The 6,108-nt window shown below is 39.3% G+C and overlaps 1 pseudogene; it reads right to left on the reverse strand.

Moving 5' to 3' along the window:
* Positions 1–943: 943 nt before the first annotated feature.
* On the reverse strand, positions 944–5,527 carry LOC119306311 (annotated as a pseudogene).
* Between the last annotated feature and the right edge of the window lie 581 nt (positions 5,528–6,108).

Here is a 6,108-nt window from a genome sequence, read left to right on the forward strand (position 1 = left end):
ATTGTACTAATGGGTCTCACGAGGTTTTGTTAAGTTTTATGTGACTTGAGTTTTTAACTCTTGGATGAGATGACGATGGATGAAAGAATAAGAAGCGGCAATGCACTAAGTTTGGGGATGACCAAGGCACCCCAAGGTAATATTCAAGGAAGATCCATGCATCTAAGCTTGGGATGCTCCGGATGGCATCCCCTCTTTCGTCTTCAATCTATCAGTAATATCACTTGGAGCTATATTTTTGTTCATCACATGGTATGTGTTTTGCTTGGAGCATCGTGTATTATATTTTTGTTTTGTTTGTTTGTTTCCACATTCATTTTTTTCTGATCACACCAATTATGAGAGACACACATTCATGGTAATTTATAAAATGCTCTTTATTCTTCACTTATATCTATTGAGTTAGGCAGTTGCTCATGTTCTTCACTTATATCTTTAGATCACGGCGGTAGTTGTACTTTATAGAAATCATATGCACTCTCATGCTTCACTTATATCCTTTTGAGAGTTGAATGGTTAGTGGTAATTTGCATTGGTTATATGTTTCCTCTAAGAATGATAGGTATACAGGAATGGTATAATAAAAATTTGCATGTAGATCACTGAATATGATGTGTGTGATTTATATGGTATTGAAGTTATAATATGAAACTTTAATAGTTGATAATCACTGGTTAGTAAAATATCAATATTAAGGTTTCTTATGTACTATTGATTCAAGTGTCAATCATGGCATGACCAGGACGTTGGAACGTTATCATTGATTGAAATCTTTTGTGTTGTCCTGATCGGGGGCACCCAATGGTTAACTCCTCCCAACCTCCCACGTAGGGGCATGAGGGTAGTACTTTGCTTCGAGGTCATTTCAATTTTCACAATAGTTTTTCCCTTGATATTTGTTTTTGCATCATCCATACAGATTCAACATCACAAAAAGGCATGAAGCCCCACTTTATAGATAAATCGATGAGTTCCACAAGCACACAATTACCGAATAAAAAGATTCAACAAGCAAAAGGGAAATACTTCGGGCTAGGGCGGCAGCACAGGTAAGCCCAACATAAAGAAAACAAACTACAGAGCCAGAGCGGGAAGCTGAGGAGCTACCCTTTGGAGTCAAGGTTACTAATTTAACATCACCGGTAGTAAAATGGCACATTCCTTCATTTTTATTACGTCCATTGGATTACTTGTTTCTTCAAACTGCATACCATGCATTCAGCATTGGATTATTTATCCAAACATAACACCGCTTGTCCGTCACACGGGAGCTTGCCCAGTTGGTTTGGTAATACCAATCAAGCGTTTTGGGACGGCGTTGAACTTTCCAAACCACTTGGCTGACTTCTTGAGCTTGCGCTTGAGGCCGTCATTTTTGTTGATGTAGACGAGGCCGAAACGTGAGCTGTAGCCTTGGCCCCACTCAAAGTTGTCAACGAGACCCCACGTGAAGTGGCCCTGCACGTCCACGCCTTGGCTGGAGGCACGGATATATAGAAGCGCTTAGCTAGAATTCAACCATGTGTGTATGTATACATATACTTCCTTCGTTCCTAAATATAAGTCTTTTTAGACATTTTAAATGGACTACAACATACCTTTGTATTTAGACATGTTTTAGAGTGTAGATTCACTGATTTTGCTCCGTATGTAGTCATTTATTAAAATATCTAAAAAGACTTATATTTGGGAACGGAGGAAGTACATATGCATTGCATGGTTGCGTACGTACATAAGTACCACTGAGCGAGTGATCAATGTGCAATTAGGGTATGTGTGTACATAGGCAAAACCGCAAAATGCAAAATAAATCAAAAGGTAGGATTTTAGTGTGGGTAGTTACTCTATTGCGTCCTTGACGGCTGAGATGTGGCGCTGGAGGTAGTCTAGCCTTTTCCAGTCATCCAGGGGATCTGACATGGTTTCATCGCCGTCCACATCAGCCATTCCTGCACACACAAGTTAAATCCATCACACTTCCCTCAAAAAGGAAAAACTCTCACTAACAATCACCATCTCCATGGATTAGGTTCTTGTCATAATTTGAGGGAACTAGTACCACTCGACCACAAAGATTGTTCAAAGATTAGTGTGTCAATCTTCATGGGGATGATGGAAACGCACGTAGTTACTTTTGGTGTCAGAATTTTCAACCTTCTTATTAACTAAAACTACCTAATCAACCCCTCGAAAAAAGGCCCACACAAGGAGAAATGAAAAAATAATGGCTGCAAGTTAACTAAAGTTCGATATGAACCGGTGAGCGCGCGCGCGCACGCACACACACCACTGCTTACCGTTCTCAGTGATGAAGATGGGTGGGTTTCCGTATTTCTCCTTCATGATCAGAAGGAGGTCCCTTAGGCCTTTTGGGTACATGTAAATCCAAAAAGTTCCAGTCTGCAAATTGGTGTCCAAACTTTTAATTCATAACGAGAAAGGAAAAACTTCAGATTTGTTTAAGCTTCATTCCAGAAACAAAACATTAGCATGCCTATGCCACTGAACTTTTTCTTGCAAAAAATTAACTAAAGTCCGGGTGACTAGTTCTACCATAAGATTTTGGTGAAAATAATCTACATTATCATCCTATGTTTTGTACACACAATTAACCAAGTAGCTAATAGGAAGATGCATACTTTAGGCCCGATGGTATTCCCGTCACACCCTACAACTGGTCGAACAGAAGAACAAAGGTGCATGATTAGTACGAGAACATCAAATTTCTCAAAGGAACGGCGAAGTTCTAAGGTTAGCCCTCAACCACATTTTCTTGCTTTCGGAACTAGAGTAAGCGTCGTCGATGTTCATCTTTGGCGTAACGTTTGATGACATGTCAATGTGCTTGGAGAACCTGGAGGTGTAGTAGTTGAGACCCATGATGTCACAGGAGGACGCTAGCTTGGCTTGCTCAAGCTCAGTGAACATGGGTAGACGATCTCCGATAAGTGATCTCATGGAGAAGGGGTAGTCACCACGAACCACTGGCTCTAGGAACCATCCGAGGTTGTAGTTGATGGATCTTTGCCGGGCCTGTTCATCGAGGAACGAGTCTTGGTATGGCTCGTAACCCATTACGTCAAAAGCCATCCCTATTTTGCCATCCTCACACTGCAGTTGGTCCGTCAATATAAAATAAATAAATAAACGAACAAACAATTAAATAAATAAATACATCTTTATGTATGTACCTGGTTGTAATGTGTTTTGAACAGCTCAACAGCCTCGGCATGAGCTAGGAGGTTGTGGTGTCCAGCAATGTATGGCTCTTTGAGCGAGTCTCCTTCTGGGATGGCACAATCCATCCCAGGCGAGCACCTCCCAGGAGCATGAATCCCCTCTCCATAGGAGAAACAACAATATGTGTGTGGCTCGTTAAAGGTGAACCAGTGCTTCACCCTGTCGCCGAAGCTCTGAAAGCACACCTCGGCGAAGTGTTTGTAGTCATTTCTGGACAAAAAAATCAAACCCCGAAGGATGTTCAACATTAAATAGTTATGCTAGTTTCCTGATGCATCATCGGAACATTGTTCTTGATCTGAAAAGAAACTTCTTTTTTTGCTCTTGCCCATTGATGAGCTTCCTCTAATAGTTACATATATGACCCACAAAATAATAATCTTGTTCAAATCATATTTGAGAATATTATAATTCATAGCTTTTATAAATGTCGTGATTTGAATTATTGATCTTTCTTTAGAACCACCGTCATAGAAATCAATTTTCTTTTGCTTGCTGCATACTTACATAATCCTCGGATCTAAGAAGCCGCCGTACTTGTCTTCCAGTGCTTGAGGGGTGTCCCAATGCCAAATTGTAACATATGGCACTATGCCTGAGTTACATAAACAAATAATGATTTATTCAAGCTTTTGCGAGTCTGACTCATTAAGCACTAATCAAACCAACAAGAAAAAGGTTTTCACCATGACGTATCAACGAGTTGATCAGCTTATTGTAGTAATGAATGCCTTTCCGGTTTGGGGTTCCCGTCCCATCTGAAAGCCATGATTAGCATGTGGTGAAATTAGGACACCAGCAATATAACAATTCTGATCGGAAGCACCTAATTTGTAGAGCACATCTTTCCTATTCCGAACATATTCACCGTACAGAACATATATGGTTATTTTGTATTTACTTGGCAGTATTCTCGACCAAGAGATGGAGAACCTATACGCATCCATGCCCATGTCCTTCAGCGCTTTGACATCCTCCTGTCAGTCATAAATGATGACATAATAGTGATGACAACATAATATCATGCATATTTTAATTAGAAGTAGATATTCATAATTGTTTTCCCAAGAAAATGCAACGGCATAAAATCCATCCTCTCATAACATTTGTTACAAGTAACAGAGATAACTGCACATATGTAACCAATACATTAGCTGGATACCGAAAACTCATCTAATTCCAATAAATATAAGAGGGCAACTCGCACCTTTTTCGATCTGCTTCCCAATTTTAACTTTGGTGTAATCATGACTAGAAACACAATTCATGCACTATAACACAATTCATGTTCTTATTAATAATATTTTTAATATATCCACTTGTGATTTCCTTAGTATTTTCATTTTGTAAAGATTACATATTCAGTTTCATGATGAATTGTTCAAAATATTTCCTGTTCCATTAGCAAGGTGTGTCTTGGATCTTCCCAATGATGAGTTGTGCGGTGCATTTTAACAAGTGGCCCTCCGAAGTCATTTTTTAATATATATATATATATATATATATATATAGCTAGTTACTGGCATATAAGTACTTACTTCATACATATGGTAGGAGTCCGCTGCGACATCCCCATTGGTCCCGTCAGATATGCGCTCTGTTCATATACACATGAAGGGTGAAGGATGCAGGAAAAATTATAGCATATGTTTTTAACACTGGAAAGTACTACTTGTTGTTATATATATATATATATATATATATATATATATATATATATATATATATATACATAAATAGAACAAAAATTAAGGCTGATTATATGTTACCAGGATAATTGTGGCAGAAGTGGTCCCAAGTGCTTTCCCCCTTGCCATCTTCATTCCAAGCACCTTCAACCTACACAGGCGACATATATGACATTTTGTGCAATTGAACAACCATTAACATGCACTTTGTACTAAATCAGTGACAACTAATATGGAATGGAGGAGTACTAGTTATCACTGAATCAGTTAACACCATTTCCTTTAAATTAGCAGATAGGCGTACATTTGTGCTAGAAATTAATTAATACCTGGTACGCTGAAGTGGACGCACCAAAGATGAACTCGTGGGAGAACCAGTCCCTTCTAGGGATTTGCCAGGGCTTGAGCTTAGTAGTTACATGCCCAATAGGTTCCGCTGGTTGTGATTCTCTTTGTAACCTAACGGTAATGTTACACCTTCCCTTGCTCTTTTGTGATGAAGCAGCAGATCGGAGTCATAAAATCTCACGATTTGGTCCTACATGGCTCCTAAGGCCAAGGTGAGTGGTGGGAGTCAGGGCAGAAGCAAGTAGAGCCATTTCTTGCTAATTGGCTGAAGTGTTGTGAGCAGCTTGAGTAGTGAGTTCCCTTGTACGCTTAGGCATCTATTTATAGCTGAGGATGCCCTAAGACACAAGGCATGGAGGCAACTCAAGTGGAGACCACCATGAGCTCTTTGCAACTTACCACTGTACCATTCCTGTAGCCTACCCAACGTCTTTTTTCCCTCTTCTAGCCCTATTGAAACTCTGTATTTCTTCTCTTGATACACCAAAACAGCACTGCTTCCTTTGTCCAAAAAAAGGGCAGAGGAGCTACCATATCTCTTTTTGGTCAAATGCAACACAAAGAAAAGCATTTTGTACATTATAAAAATAAAAGTAAAAACTTGTACCAGTAGACATCCGAATGACACATATATAAATTTGAACACGTGTGAACACACAAGTTAAAGAGGAGTGGCCACACCAGGGTCTTTGACTATCAATGTTTAACCTAATCAACATGTTGTAACCATCATGAAATTCTTTTATATTAAGCTAACATTAGACCAATGGCTTGACTCTGGTTCGTATATAAAGCAAAACATATATTCAGCTGGGGGACTCCATCACTACAT

Source organism: Triticum dicoccoides, chromosome 5B (genome assembly GCF_002162155.2).
Source record: "Triticum dicoccoides isolate Atlit2015 ecotype Zavitan chromosome 5B, WEW_v2.0, whole genome shotgun sequence".
NCBI lineage: Eukaryota > Viridiplantae > Streptophyta > Magnoliopsida > Poales > Poaceae > Triticum > Triticum dicoccoides.